At 39.9% G+C, this 15214-nt stretch overlaps 1 long non-coding RNA gene across 1 annotated transcript; it reads left to right on the forward strand.

Annotated features, from left to right (window-relative positions):
• The first annotated feature begins 8689 nt into the window (after window positions 1-8689).
• LOC134485724 (uncharacterized) lies at window positions 8690-12859 on the forward strand. Its single transcript, XR_010063986.1, has 2 exons — window positions 8690-9039; window positions 11692-12859. It is a non-coding gene; the product is annotated as an uncharacterized LOC134485724 (long non-coding RNA).
• Window positions 12860-15214: the final 2355 nt, after the last annotated feature.

Below are 15214 nucleotides of genomic sequence, written 5' to 3' on the forward strand. Positions count from 1 at the left end.
CACACACACACACACACACACACACACACACAAACACACAAACACACACATATGCTTATGTATCTATGTTTGTGCAGGCATCTTTACTTTGCCTATATGTGCAAATATATTTGCATATGCTTATATGCCTAATACAATTTGTATTATAGTTATAGGTGCTATTCTCTTACATTTATTAGAAAAATTTGCAAATAGCAAATAAACAACTTTTTCCTAATTTTGTCTTAGCAAACATTAGAATTACAGTGCATGTGTCTAAGCAGCACTGGGACAAACAGCTTTATTGTGGTTGGTAGAGGTTATTCAGTGATAAAGTCATGAATAGGCATTTGGCCGTTATACATATGTCAAGCATATATGCTGTATATAGTCTTATTACCACTGAATTATTACAGAATACATACATACTCTTCTGTGTTTTCATAGTTAAGTTAAAGTTGATAAAAATGAAAGAATACATATGCAAGTACTCATAGCACAGGAAACCCTCTCGGTCCTCCGGGGCTCATTGTTTTCTGAACCTGTACTATTTCATGACACAGCCATCTGTTTTCATTGAGATGTACCTACGACTTACAGTGCATATTTAAAATTAATGTTTATATCACATAGAAATGTGATAACCATATCTATATTACAATCAATACTAAAATCAATGTTCAAGAGACTGGAGGCCCCAGAGAGTTTAGAGGTCTGGTGGGGTAGGTGAGGTGGGGACATCCTCCTGGAGACAGGGGGCAGGGAGGAGGTATGGGATGTAGAACAGTGGGAGTCTGGACTGGGAAGGGAATAAAATCTGGAGTATAAAAATAAATAAGGCACCCAAATCCCGTGGGAGGGAGAGCTAAACCTACAGAGAGGCAGACACGCCTGGGAAACAGAAGAGACTGCACTCTGCACACATCCAGATGCCAGAGGAAAACACCAAACGCCATCTGGAACCCTGGTGCACAGAGGCTCCCGGAAAGAGCAGCGCAGATCTTCCTGGTTTCTGCTGCCGCAGAGAGGACTTAGGCAGTACCCCACGAGCAAACTTGAGCCTCGGAACCACAGGTAAGACCAACTTTTCTGCTGCAAGAAACCTGCCTGGTGAACTCAGGACACACAGAGGCAAAATTCCTCTAGAACCGGGCACTTCCTGTGTTTACCAGGAGTCCCACACCCGCGGATCCCGCCCGCAGCAGCTCTCTGCTCCCAAACCCCATGGCAGAGAGACCTCACCGCCTGGTCAGGTGGCACTCCTGAGGCTACAGAGCGGAAGAGACCACCAACACTGCCCACCCCTGCCCACATCCCTGGCCCAAGAGGAAACTGTATAAGGCCTCTGGGTTCCCGTAGGGGAGAGCCCAGGAGCGGCAGGACCCCTGCGCCTGAGACACTGCCGGAACCTGAAGGAAAAAGACCGGATAAACATTTCTCTGCACCCAAATCCCGTGGGAGGGAGAGCTAAACCTTCAGAGAGCCAGACATGCCTGGGAAACCAGAAGAGACTGCACTCTGCACACACATCACGGACGCCAGAGGAAAACACCAAAGGCCATCTGGAACCCTAGTGCACTGAAGCTCCCGGAAAGGGTGGCGCAGATCTTCCTGGTTGCTGCCACCACTGAGAGCTCATAGGCAGCACACCACGAGCAAACTTGAGCCTCGGGACCACAGGTAAGACCAAATTTTCTGCTGCAAGTGACCTGCCTGGTGAAATCAAGACACAGGCCCACAGGAACAGCTGAAGACCTGTAGAGAGGAAAAAACTACACGCCTGAAAGCAGAACACTCTGTCCCCATAACTGGCTGAAGGAAAACAGGAAAACAGGTCTACAGCACTCCTGATACACAGGCTTATAGGACAGTCTAGCCACTGTCAGAAATAGTAGAACAAAGTAACACTAGAGATAATCTGATGGCGAGAGGCAAGCGCAGGAACCCAAGCAACAGAAACCAAGACTACATGGCATCATCGGAGCCCAATTCTCCCACCAAAATAAACATGGAATATCAAAACACACCAGAAAAGCAAGATCTAGTTTCAAAATCATATTTGATCATGATGCTGGAGGACTTCAAGAAAGACGTGAAGAACTCCCTTAGAGAAACACAGGAAAACATTAATAAACACGTAGAAGCCAACAGAGAGGAATCGCAAAAATCCCTGAAAGAATTCCAGGAAAACACAATCAAACAGTTGAAGGAATTAAAAATGGAAATAGAAGCAATCAAGAAAGAACACATGGAAACAACCCTGGATATAGAAAACCAAAAGAAGAGACAGGGAGCTGTAGATACAAGCTTCACCAATAGAATACAAGAGATGGAAGAGAGAATCTCGGGAACAGAAGATTCCATAGAAATCATTGATACAACTATCAAAGATATTGTAAAGCAGAAAAAGCTACTGGTCCAAAACATACAGGAAATCCAGGACTCAATGAGAAGATCAAACCTAAGGATAATAGGTATAGAAGAGAGTGAAGACTCCTAGCTCAAAGGACCAGAAAATATCTTCAACAAAATCATAGAAGAAAACTTCCCTAACCTAAAAAAAGAGATACCCATAGGCATACAAGAAGCCTACAGAACTCCAAATAGATTGGACCAGAAAAGAAACACCTCCCGTCACATAATTGTCAAAACACCAAACACAAAAAATAAAGAAAGAATATTAAAAGCAGTAAGGGAAAAAGGTCAAGTAACATATAAAGGCAGACCTATCAAAATCACACCAGACTTTTCGCCAGAAACTATGAAGGCCAGAAGATCCTGGACAGATGTCATACAGACCATAAGAGAACACAAATGCCAGCCCAGGTTACTGTATCCTGCAAAACTCTCAATTGACATAGATGGCAAAACCAAGATATTCCATGACAAAACCAAATTTACACAATATCTTTCTACAAATCCAGCACTACAAAGGATAATAAATGGTAAAGCCCAACATAAGGAGGCAAGATATACCCTAGAAGAAGCAAGAAACTAATCGTCTTGGCAACAAAACAAAGAGAAGAAAAGCACACAAACATAACCTCACAGCCAAATATGAATATAACAGGAAGCAATAATTACTATTCCTTAATATCTCTCAACATCAATGGCCTCAACTCCCCAATAAAAAGGATACGCAACGAGGACCCTGCATTCTGCTGCCTACAGGAAACACACCTCAGAGACAAAGACAGACACTACCTCAGAGTGAAAGGCTGGAAAACAACTTTCCAAGCAAATGGTCAGAAGAAGCAAGCTGGAGTAGCCATTCTAATATCAAATAAAATCAATTTTCAATTAAAAGTCATCAAAAAAGATAAGGAAGGACACTTCATATTCATCAAAGGAAAAATCCACCAAGATGAACTCTCAATCCTAAATATTTATGCCCCAAATAAAAGGGCACCTACATACTTAAAAGAAACCTTAGTAAAGCTCAAAGCACACATTGCACCTCACACAATAATAGTGGGAGATTTCAACACCCCACTCTCATCAATGGACAGATCATGGAAACAGAAATTAAACAGAGACATAGACAGACTAAGAGAAGTCAGGAGCCAAATGGACTTAACGGATATTTATAGAACATTCTATCCTAAAGCAAGAGGATATACCTTCTTCTCAACTCCTCATGGTACTTTCTCCAAAATTGACCATATAGTTGGTCAAAAAATGGGCCTGAACAGGTACAGAAAGATAAAAATAAACCCATGCCTGCTATCAGACCACCACGGCCTAAAACTGTTCTTCAATAACAATAAGGGAAGAATGCCCACATATACATGGAAATTGAACAATGCTCTACTCAATGATAACCTAGTCAAGGAAGAAATAAAGAAAGAAATTAAAAACATTTTAGCATTTAATGAACATGAAGGTACAACATACCCAAACTTATGGGACACAATGAAAACTGTGCTAAGAGGAAACCTCATAGCGCTGAGTGCCTGCAGAAAGAAACAGGAAAGAGCACATGTCAGCAGCTTGACAGCACACCTAAAAGCTCTAGAACAAAAAGAAGCAAATACACCCAGGAGGAGTAGAAGGCAGGAAATAATCAAACTCAGAGCTGAAATCAACCAAGTAGAAACAAAAAGGACCATAGAGAGAATCAACAGAACCAAAAGTTGGTTCTTTGAGAAAATCAACAAGATAGATAAACCTTTAGCCAGACTAACAAGAGGACACAGAGAGTGTGTCCAAATTAACAAAATCAGAAATGAAAAGGGAGACATAACTACAAATTCAGAGGAAATTCAAAAAATCATCAGATCTTACTATAAAAGCCTATATTCAACAAAACTTGAAAACCTACAGGAAATGGACAATTTCCTAGACAGTTACCAGGTACCGAAGTTAAATCAGGAACAGATAAACCAGTTAAACAAACCCATAACTCCTAAGGAAATAGAAGCAGTCATTAAAGGTCTCCCAACCAAAAAGAGCCCAGGTCCAGACGGGTTTAGTGCAGAATTTTATTAGACCTTCATAGAAGACCTCATATCAATATTATCCAAACTATTCCACAAAATTGAAACAGATAGTGCACTACCGAATTCCTTCTATGAAGCCACAATTACACTTATACTTAAACCACACAAAGACCCAACAGAGAAAGAGAACTTCAGACCAATTTCCCTTTTGAATATCAACGCAAAAATACTCAATAAAATTCTGGCAAACCGAATCCAAGAGCACATCAAAACAATCATCCACCATGATCAAGTAGGCTTCATCCCAGGCATGCAGGGATGGTTTTATATACGGAAAAACATCAACGTGATCCATTATATAAACAAACTGAAAGAACAAAACCACATGATCATTTCATTAGATGCTGAGAAAGCATTTGACAAAATTCAACACCCCTTCATGATAAAAGTCCTGGAAAGAATAGGAATTCAAGGCCCATACCTAAACATAGTAAAAACCATATACAGCAAACCAGTTGCTAACATTAAACTAAATGGAGAGAAACTTGAAACAATCCCACTAAAATCAGGGACTAGAAAAGGCTGCCCACTCTCTCCCTACTTATTCAGTATACTTCTTGAAGTTCTAGCCAGAGCAATCAGACAACAAAAGGAGGTCAAGGGGATACAGATCAGAAAAGAAGAAGTCAGAATATCACTATTTGCAGATGATATGATAGTTTAGTTAAGTGATCCCAAAAGTTCCACCAGAGAACTACTAAAGCTGATAAACAACTTCAGCACAGTGGCTGGGTATAAAGTTAACTCAAATAAATCAGTAGCCTTCCTCTACACAAAAGAGAAACAAGCCGAGAAAGAAATTAGGGAAACGACACCCTTCATAATAGACCCAAATAATATAAAGTACCTCGGTGTGACTTTAACCAAGCAAGTAAAAGGTCTGTACAATAAGAACTTCAAGACACTGAGGAAAGAAATTGAAGAAGACTTCAGAAGATGGAAAGATCTCCCATGCTCATGGATTGGCAGGATTAATATAGTAAAAATGGCCATTTTACCAAAAGCAATCTACAGATTCAATGCAATCCCCATCAAAATACCAATCCAATTCTTCAAAGAGTTATACAAAACAATTTGTAAATTCATCTGGAATAACAAAAAACCCAGGATAGCTAAAACTAGCCTCAACAATAAAAGGACTTCAGGGGGAATCACTATCCCTGAACTCAAGCAGTATTACAGAGCAATAGTGATAAAAACTGCATGGTATTGGTACAGAGACAGACAGACCAATGGAATAGAATTGAAGACCCAGAAATGAACCCACACACCTATGGTCACTTGATTTTTGACAAAGGAGCCAAAACCATCCAATGGAAAAAAGATAGCATTTTCAGCAAATGGTGCTGGTTCAACTGGAGGGCAACATGTAGAAGAATGCAGATCGATCCATGCTTATCACCCTGTACAAAGCTTAAGTCCAAGTGGATCAAGGACCTCCACATCAAACCAGACACACTCAAACTAATAGAAGAAAAACTAGGGAAGCATCTGGAACACATGGGCACTGGAAAAAATTTCCTGAACAAAACACCAATGGCTTATGCTCTAAGATCAAGAATCGACAAATGGGATCTCATAAAACTGCAAAGCTTCTGTAAGGCAAAGGACACTGTGGTTAGGACAAATCGGCAACCAACAGATTGGGAAAAGATCTTTACCAATCCTACAACAGATAGAGGCCTTATATCCAAAATATACAAAGAACTCAAGAAGTTAGACCGCAGGTAGACAAATAACCCTATTAAAAATGGGGTTCAGAGCTAAACAAAGAATTCACAGCTGAGGAATGCCGAATGGCTGAGAAACACCTAAAGAAATGTTCAACATCTTTATTCATAAGGGAAATGCAAATCAAAACAACCCTGAGATTTCACCTCACACCAGTGAGAATGGCTAAGATCAAAAACTCAGGTGACAGCAGATGCTGGCGAGGATGTGGAGAAAGAGGAACACTCCTCCATTGTTGGTGGGATTGCAGACTGGTACAACCATTCTGGAAATCATTCTGGAGGTTCCTCAGAAAATTGGACATTGAACTGCCTGAGGATCCAGCTATACCTCTCTTGGGCATATACCCAAAAGATGCCCCAACATATAAAAAAGACACGTGCTCCACTATGTTCATCGCAGCCTTATTTATAATAGCCAGAAGCTGGAAAGGACCCAGATGCCCTTCAACAGAGGAATGGATACAGAAAATGTGCTACATCTACACAATGGAATATTTCTCAGCTATCAAAAACAACGGCTTTATTAAATTCGTAGGCAAATGTTGGAACTGGAATATATCATCCTGAGTGAGCTAACCCAATAACAGAAAGACATACATGGTATGCACTCACTGATAAGTGGCTATTAGCCCAAATGCTTGAATTACCCTAGATGCCTAGAATAAATGAAACTCAAGACAGATGATCAAAATGTGAATGCTTCACTCCTTCTTTAAAAGGGGAACAAGAATACCCTTGGCAGGGAAGAGAGAGGCAAAGATTAAAACAGAGACTGAAGGAACACCCACTCAGAGCCTGCCCCACATGTGGCCCATACATATACAGCCACCCAATTAGACAAGATGGATGAAGCAGAGAAGTGCAGGCCGACAGGAGCCAGATGTAGATCTCTCCTGAGAGACACAGCCAGAATACTGCAAATACAGAGGCGAATGCCAGCAGCAAACCACTGAACTGCGAATAGGACCCCCCTTTGAAGGAATCAGAGAAAGAACTGGAAGAGCTTGAAGGGGCTCGAGTCCCCATATGTACAACAATGCCAAGCAACCAGAGCTTCCAGGGACTAAGCCACTACCTAAAGACTATACATGGACTGACCCTGTACTCTGACATCATAGATAGCAATTAATATCCTAGTAAGAGCACCAGTGGAAGGGGAAGCCCTGGGTCCTGCTAAGACTGAACCCTCAGTGAACTAGACTGTTGGGGGGAGGGCGGCAATGGGAGGAGGGTTGGTAGGGGAACACCCATAAGGAAGGGGAGGGGGGAGGCGGATGTTTGCCCGGAAACCGGGAAAGGGAATAACAGTCGAAATGTATATAAGAAATACTCAAGTTAATAAAAAAAATAAATAAAAGAATAAAAAAATAAATAAAAATAAATAAATAAATTAATTAAAATCCACATACTCTTGAGAGTTTAAAATTTATTTTCTAATTAACATGGTTGCAAAGGTGATTGACAAGTTGAAACATAAGCAAATATTTTTTCTTTTAGAATAACCTATTTATGGACCATGAGTCTAAAGTACATTTATGTATGATAATTTGGTCTTTTGTATGAGTGGACAATTTTTGTTCACATAGTAATTATTATTAGTTTTAATATAACAATTACAGTTATTTAGTCAATACATATTCAAAACATGCAATCTATATTTTGATTACAATTGGCACCTCTGACACAGTTAAAATAGAAATGTATCTCGGCTTATATTATAGATATTCACTGACCCATTAATCAATACATAAATACCAATTAATCTTTCATTTTACTATGCAAGCTGGAAGTCACTTCAAGGTAATTTAGTAGACAGTATGTATTGCATCCATGAGTCATAGCAATGAGTTTCTACCCTTTATGATTGACAGTGATGGAGCAAATTCATGGCTCTGAGTATACTATGAGATAAGTGAATTTCTTCTGAGAAATAGTAATATTGCTAGTTGGAAACATCCTAGAGCACATAAGAAGAGGTGCAGAAGACATGCATGCTATGTACAGAGGTAAATGAGAGCTTCATTATGCAAGTCCTGCCTTACTAATACTCTATAGTGGATTCGCTTAGTTTGAGGAGGTTACACTTGTGGTGTAACATCAGCACACTGAGTCTATCCCATCAAAATAAAGACACTGAGTCATCTCCTTTTGTGAATCTCTGCTGTGGTTTAAAAATCCTGTGGGGTCAGTTTGCACATCTGCGTTTAGGTATCTATTCTTTTTAACAGCTGGAAGACAGAACCATCTCACGCGTCTACCCAAGAAGAATAGATAAGAAAAATATGGCACAAAACACCATGAGATTGTATTTAGCTTTCAAGAAAATCGTAATAATATTTTAAGGAGAGCAAATGGAGCTAGAAAATTATCTTAAGCTAAGTTCTAGGGAAAGAAGGAGAAACAGTACATCTTGTTCTTATGTTTATACTGCATATGAGGTTAACTATAGGTCATAATAATGAAATTCCAAAAAAGAATGTTTGTGAAGGGGATCTTATGAAAAGTGTTGGATGGGAAAAACAAGAGCACAAGGAAATAAAGGAAAAAGAGAGGCACCACATAATTGACACAAATGCAGAAAAGAAGTTTATGGGGAAAGAAAACCTTCCCATAAAAGGGAGCATTGAGTTGGTAAAAAGGTTCAATAAAAGCAAAGTATTACGAAAATCTCATAGAAAAATTCATTTTACCTTGTATGATAATTTTTACATAATTAATAAAAGAGAAAATGGAGCTGGGGAAACCAATGTATGGCAAACAGCTTGTACCAGGTAATCATGATGACAGTTGTTCAAATACCAGCACCCACCTAAGAAGCCAGCCATTCTGTAAGTACCTGTAACTTTAACTCTCAGTGATCTAATGTCACCTTCTTCTCTCCTCACACATACATGCACAAGCCCCTCACAATGATATTCATACAAACATATAAACAAAAAGATAAGTAAAGTAAATGTTATTAAAGTAAAATGTCTTGAGAAAGAATAGCATTGTAACTGAAGAGCATTATTAGATAAAATACATATATAGCATGCATGCTCATTAACCTTCATATAATTTGTAGAATTGTCTTCTACCCTCACTCAAGCAATTTAATAAGCCTTCCTTTTTTCCCAGTTTTCTGTTCTTTTTTAAAAAATATAGTCTCTTCTCCTATGATATATTCTGATTATGTTTTCTGCTTCCCCTACTACTTCCAGGCCACTTTTCCTCCTCTCTCCATCCACTCCCTCCATCTCCCTAGAAAATAGCAGAGACCTAAGAGATAACAACCAAAGATGACATATGAACATATAATGAAATACAGCAAAAATCACTATATAGGAGTTAGATAAGGCAACCCATCAGGAGGAAGAGTCCTAAGAATAGGCACGTGTCAGATGCACTTACTCTCATACTCAGGAGCCCCATAAAACACTAAGCTACAAGCCTTAATTAATATACATGCAGAGGACTTGGTGTAGACGCAGTCAGTCCCACTGCTTACTGCTTCAGTCACTGTAAGTTCTCATGTACCCTGCTTAATTGACTTAGAGGCTTTATTCTGCTAGTGTCCTCCATCTTCTCTAGCTCTTTTACTCCTTGACCTCCTTCCTCTTCTGTGGGAGTCCTTGAGCTCTGAGAGGAGGCGTTTGATGGAGACATGTCATTTCAACTCTCTCCATCAATCTGTTCTCTGTTTCTGTTCCCATCTGCTTCTTGCAGAAGCTTCTCTGATCATGACTGGAAAAGGCACTGATGAATGAGTATAGTGGAGTGCCACTAGGAGCTGTTTTATTGATACTTTATTTTTAGATTAGTTGTGTTTCGTTTTACCCTAGGACTCTGGATTATCTGGTCTCTGGTCCTAGTTACCAAGCAGTGGTAGTTATGGGTTCCTTCTTATGGAGTTTCTGCTATACTAGGTTTCTATATCTTCCCTCCAATGTTCCTGAATTACAGCTGTCTTTCCCCAAATTCTCTTTCTGTACCCATGTCCCTTCCTCTTTCTCACCTAATCCTCCAGTTCTTGTCTCCCCAAATCCAGCCCACACATAAAATTTATTCTATTTCCCCTCCTAGGGAGATTTATGAGTTCCTCCTAGTTCTTAATACCTAACTTCACTGGGCAAATGTGTTGTAGCTAAGTTATTTGATCATTTGGTAAGATTTATTTTCTTTCTTTTTATTTTAATTTTATTTATCCTTTTTTACACTTCAGAATTGATCTTGCCCCCGGTTTACCCTCTGACTGTTCCACATCCCATACCTCCCCTGACCTCTGTCTCCACATACACTCACCCACCCGCTGCACATCCGCCACCCATCCCACCACACTTCCCCACACCCTGCGGCCTCCAGTCTCTTGAGGTTAGGTGCATCTTCTCTTACTGAACCCAGACCCAGGAGTCCTCTGCTGGGGGCCTCATACCAGCAACTGGTTATGTTGCCTGGTTGTTGGTCCAGTATCTGAGAGATCTCGAGGGTCCAGGTTAATTGAGAGGACTGGTCCTCCTACAAGGTCACCCTCCTCCTCAGCTTCTTCCAGCTTTTCCCTAATTCAATCACAGGGGTCAGCAGCTTCTGTCCATTGGTTGGGTGCAAATATCTGCATCTGACTCTGTCAGTTGCTTGTTGGGTCTTTCGGAGGGCAGTCATGATAGGTCCCTTTTTGTGAGCACTCCATAGCCTCAATAATAGTGTCAGACCTTGGGGCTCTCCATTGAGCTGGATACCTCCTTGGGCCTGTTGCTGGACCTTTTTTCCTCAGGCTCCTCTCCATTTCCATCCTTGCAGTTCTTTCAGACAGGAACAATTATGGGTCAGAGTTTTGACTGTGGGATGGCAACCCCATCCCTCACTTGATGCCCTGTTTTTCTGCTGGTGGTTAGCTCTACAAGTTCCCAAGAACTGTAGAGCATTTCATCTAAGCTCCCTCCCTCTGACTCCTGAGAGTCTCTCTCTTCCCCAGTCTCTATTGAATTCTGGAGGGTCGGCCCACCCACACCTCCTACCTACCGAGGTTGCCTGTTTCTATTCTTTCTTCTGGTTCTCATGGCATCAGTCATTTTCTCTCACCCAATAAGTGACCATGTTCCCTTCTTCCTCTCCTTGTCCCCTTTCCCACTCAGTAACCTCCCTCCCTCGCCCCCTGTGATTGGTTTCTTCTCCTTCAAGTGAGATTGAGGGGTCCTCAATGGGGCACTTTGGATTGTTAATGTTTTTGAGTTCTGTGAACGGTGTCCTGGTTATCTTTTCTAACCAGGGACTAATCTGATATACTAGAAGGAAAGTAGAGAAAATAGTTCAAACTCATAAGTTTGTTAAACCTGCATCATTTAAGTAAACCACTCAACAGCACAGCTTCCATCCCTGCCACTGCAGTCCTTTATCATGAATAAAAGGAAAGTTACTTTCCTTGCTGTATTCTATTGTTATAGTGTGAATATGGGTTTTGTTAATCATTGCAACTGAAATTGGTATTCAATTCTATTGCACAGGTGATGTGCGGCAGGACCTCAAACAAGCCATCATGTCATCAAGAAGCATTGGTTCCTTTAACACAGAAGGAAAGTTTTGGATTAGCTGCTATTCATAACTAGACTATCACGAAGAAAAGCTGGACTATCTGCCTGCTGCTCACTGTTTCCATCAAGAGTGGGACAGACAGAAAAGCCCTGCTGCTAGTGTACCAAACTATGAATGCAAAATAAACAAGGACCTTTTTTCTAAAACTACCTCACCTCAGGAATTTGTCACCACAACTGAATATGAATTAAGATGTAGTTATGTTTAAGTAAGGCAATGAGTACTATGCTTATTTGACCTTGAAGAAGAGAAAAATTGATCTTCTGTGGAATTTATCTAGAAGATGTGTCTATAAACAGCCCTATGATATTCTTATTTTAACCTTGGAATATAATTATTCCTTTGATATCAGATGGAATAGAGAACTGAAGAATAGATTCCAGCCACTGGAAACATATAACAAATAAGAGTGGCAATTGTTATATTGTGAAGTGAAGAAAAGTTCTTGTAAGGATTATATTTGTGGTAGTGGGAGATAAACCTAGGACTGCTTATATACTGATCATGAACTCTACCAGTTAAATAGAGGTCTACATATTTGACAGCTACTCTCTGATTGTTGTGATTACTGTGATGAGAATTATTTATTTGCTTCCTTATTAGCTGATATGACAGACTCAAGATATGGCCCTGAAATTGAAGAACATAATCTGATCCACATAATTCTCTGGCTCTCCATAGAATCTAGAGTGAAAAACTACCTACACCTGAGATTTTTACTAGAACTTTAACCAGTATATCCTATGTGTCAACGGATACTACTTTCAAAAAGCTGAAGAAAAGTCCTCATCTCATTAGATACTTCAAGTGCTTGATATTTTCAGGAGGAGTTTCTGTTACTTTATATAAGTCATATAAAAATTACTTGGTGCATATTTGGGAACTATACTGAGAGGAAATCTGTGGAAGAATAGGATGTGCTGTTGAGCAAGGACATTGATCACTCATACAGAGATTTCTTGCTATTTTTACTGGGGAAGAAGTTTGGTAGTGAATTCTACTGAGGAAGCAAATGCTGACCTCTGTATGAACCTTATAAGCAACTTGACAAACACAGTCTCAATAAATAAACTAATGGTATTCTCTTGGTGGACAAATCCTTACCCACTGGAAACTCCAGAGGTAATGATTTTGATTCAATCTAGATTCAGTTCATATACTAAGTAACTCTAAACTCTACAACTTTATGGGAATGAGATTAGGCTCAGTGCAAAGAGTTTGCTCCCCAAGCTTCACAACTTGAGTTAAGATAATCCATGCTATATGGTATGCATGTGTAACTGCAGTACTGGAAAATGAAGACTGCAGACTCTGGGTACTTCCTAGCCAAAGCCTTAAGATGAATGCACATAACACCCATAACACACACATACTCACACACACACACAGACACACACATACACACACACACTCACACACACATACATACACACACAGACACACATACACACACACAAACACAGACACACATACACTCACACACACTCTCATACACACACATACACACACACAGACACACATACACACACACTCTAAACACAAACACAAACACACAAAGACAGACAGACAGAGACAGAGACACACAGAGAGAGAAGGTGGGCAGAATAAAAGAATTGTGTATTTATGATGAGGTAATCATGCAGCCTGTCACAGAAGCATTGCAAAATGGGAATTCAAACTGGAATTCAAGTGAACATAATTCATAAGTTTCCTGATGTCTGAGGTGTTTCCCTATACACTAATTTTTCTCATGTTTTTGAGTCAGCAAGGGCATTCATCACGCACTCAGAGATTTCTTGCTATTTTTACTGGGGAAGAAGTTTGGTAGTGAATTCTACTGAGGAAGCAAATGCTGACTTCTGTTTGTATGAACCTTATAAGCAACTTGACAAACAGAGTCTCAATAAATAAACTAATGGTATTCTCTTGGTGGACAAATCCTTACCCACTGGAAACTCAAAAGGTATATATGTTCATATATGGAGGAAGAGTCTAGATAACCCAGCTTATATTATTAACATATAGTTAATAAATAATCATTTTTATGACCAGGAAAGCATGTTGCCCAAATATTTCTTGAAATTATATATGTGAAGGCATCTACTTTGGAGGAATAACCATCAAATCCATTTGATTCTTTTGTTAAACATTTTTTCCAAGAAACTTCATTTTATTAACCAGTGGGTTTTTTTTTTTACAGTTTTATCATATGTCAGTGTACTTTACATGTATTCTTTCCTCGGCATAGTAAAGTGCACAGCCATGCATCCTGAAAAAGACAAACGAAGGAACTCCTGTTACACATATGAATCACTAGGGCTCTTTGTTTGCTTGTTTATGTTTATGAATTCTTTTCTCAAGGTTTAGGATCTATGCATAAGGGGAGATAGGGAGGATCATTAAAGCCAGAGTTGGCAGGTCACTTCAAGAAATAGGATCTCCCAGACACTACAAGACTCATACACTGATGAATTCACAGACATCGTGGTAGCACACATAAGACATGAACAGGCAGAAGACTGATAAAAGCTCAGCATTGAGAAGAGGAAGGGGGCATAAAAGTCCATTTCTAACCAAGAAGTCATATACAATGTATACTTACTAGAAAAGGAAAGTATAATTCTACTGGATGGAATGACAGTATGAATACCAGCTACACTCCAGGGCAAGTCCCATGGTCAGTCAGGAATAGTAGGGCAACACAAAGTAGACTCCAGATAAAGTCCAGAAGAATGTCTTTCATATTTTGTGTGTTTGTGTATATGACAGCTTTTGTTTAGCTTTGATTTGGCATATTTCTGTCTTGTTGATTTTTGTTTTAGTCTGTGTTAGTTTACATTTTTCAACTTTCAATTTTATTTTAAGAGAGAGAACGGATTTGATGTTTGTTGTGTAGGGAAGTAGGAGTATCTTGGCAAAGGAATAATATTATCAAAATGTTTTGCATGAAAAAAGTTTTTAAAATAAAGATAACCTTTTTTCTATCTTTATTCAATTGGGTATTTCTTATTTACATTTCAAATGTTACTCCCCTTACCAGTTTCCAGGCAAGCATCACCCTAACCCTTCCCCCTTCCCTTGTATATGGGTGTTCCCCTCCTCCTCCCTCCTCTGCTCCCCTCCCCACAACAATCCTGTACACTAGGGGTCCAGCCTTGGCAGGACCAAGGGCTTCCCCTTCCACTGGTGCCCCTACTAGGCTATTCTTTGCTACCTATGAATTTGGAGCCCAGGGTCAGTCCATGTATAGTCTTTGGGTAGTGGCTTAGTCCATGGTTGCTTGGCATTGTTGTTCATATGGGGTCTCAAGTCCCTTCAAGCTCTTCCAGTCCTTTCTCTGATTCCTTCAATGGGGGTCCTGTACTCAGTTCAGTAGTTTGCTGTTGGCATTCGCATATGTATTTGCCATATTCCGGCTGTGTTTCTCAGGAGAGA

The sequence above is a fragment of the Rattus norvegicus genome, chromosome 2 (assembly GCF_036323735.1).
Source record: "Rattus norvegicus strain BN/NHsdMcwi chromosome 2, GRCr8, whole genome shotgun sequence".
Classification (NCBI taxonomy): domain Eukaryota; kingdom Metazoa; phylum Chordata; class Mammalia; order Rodentia; family Muridae; genus Rattus; species Rattus norvegicus.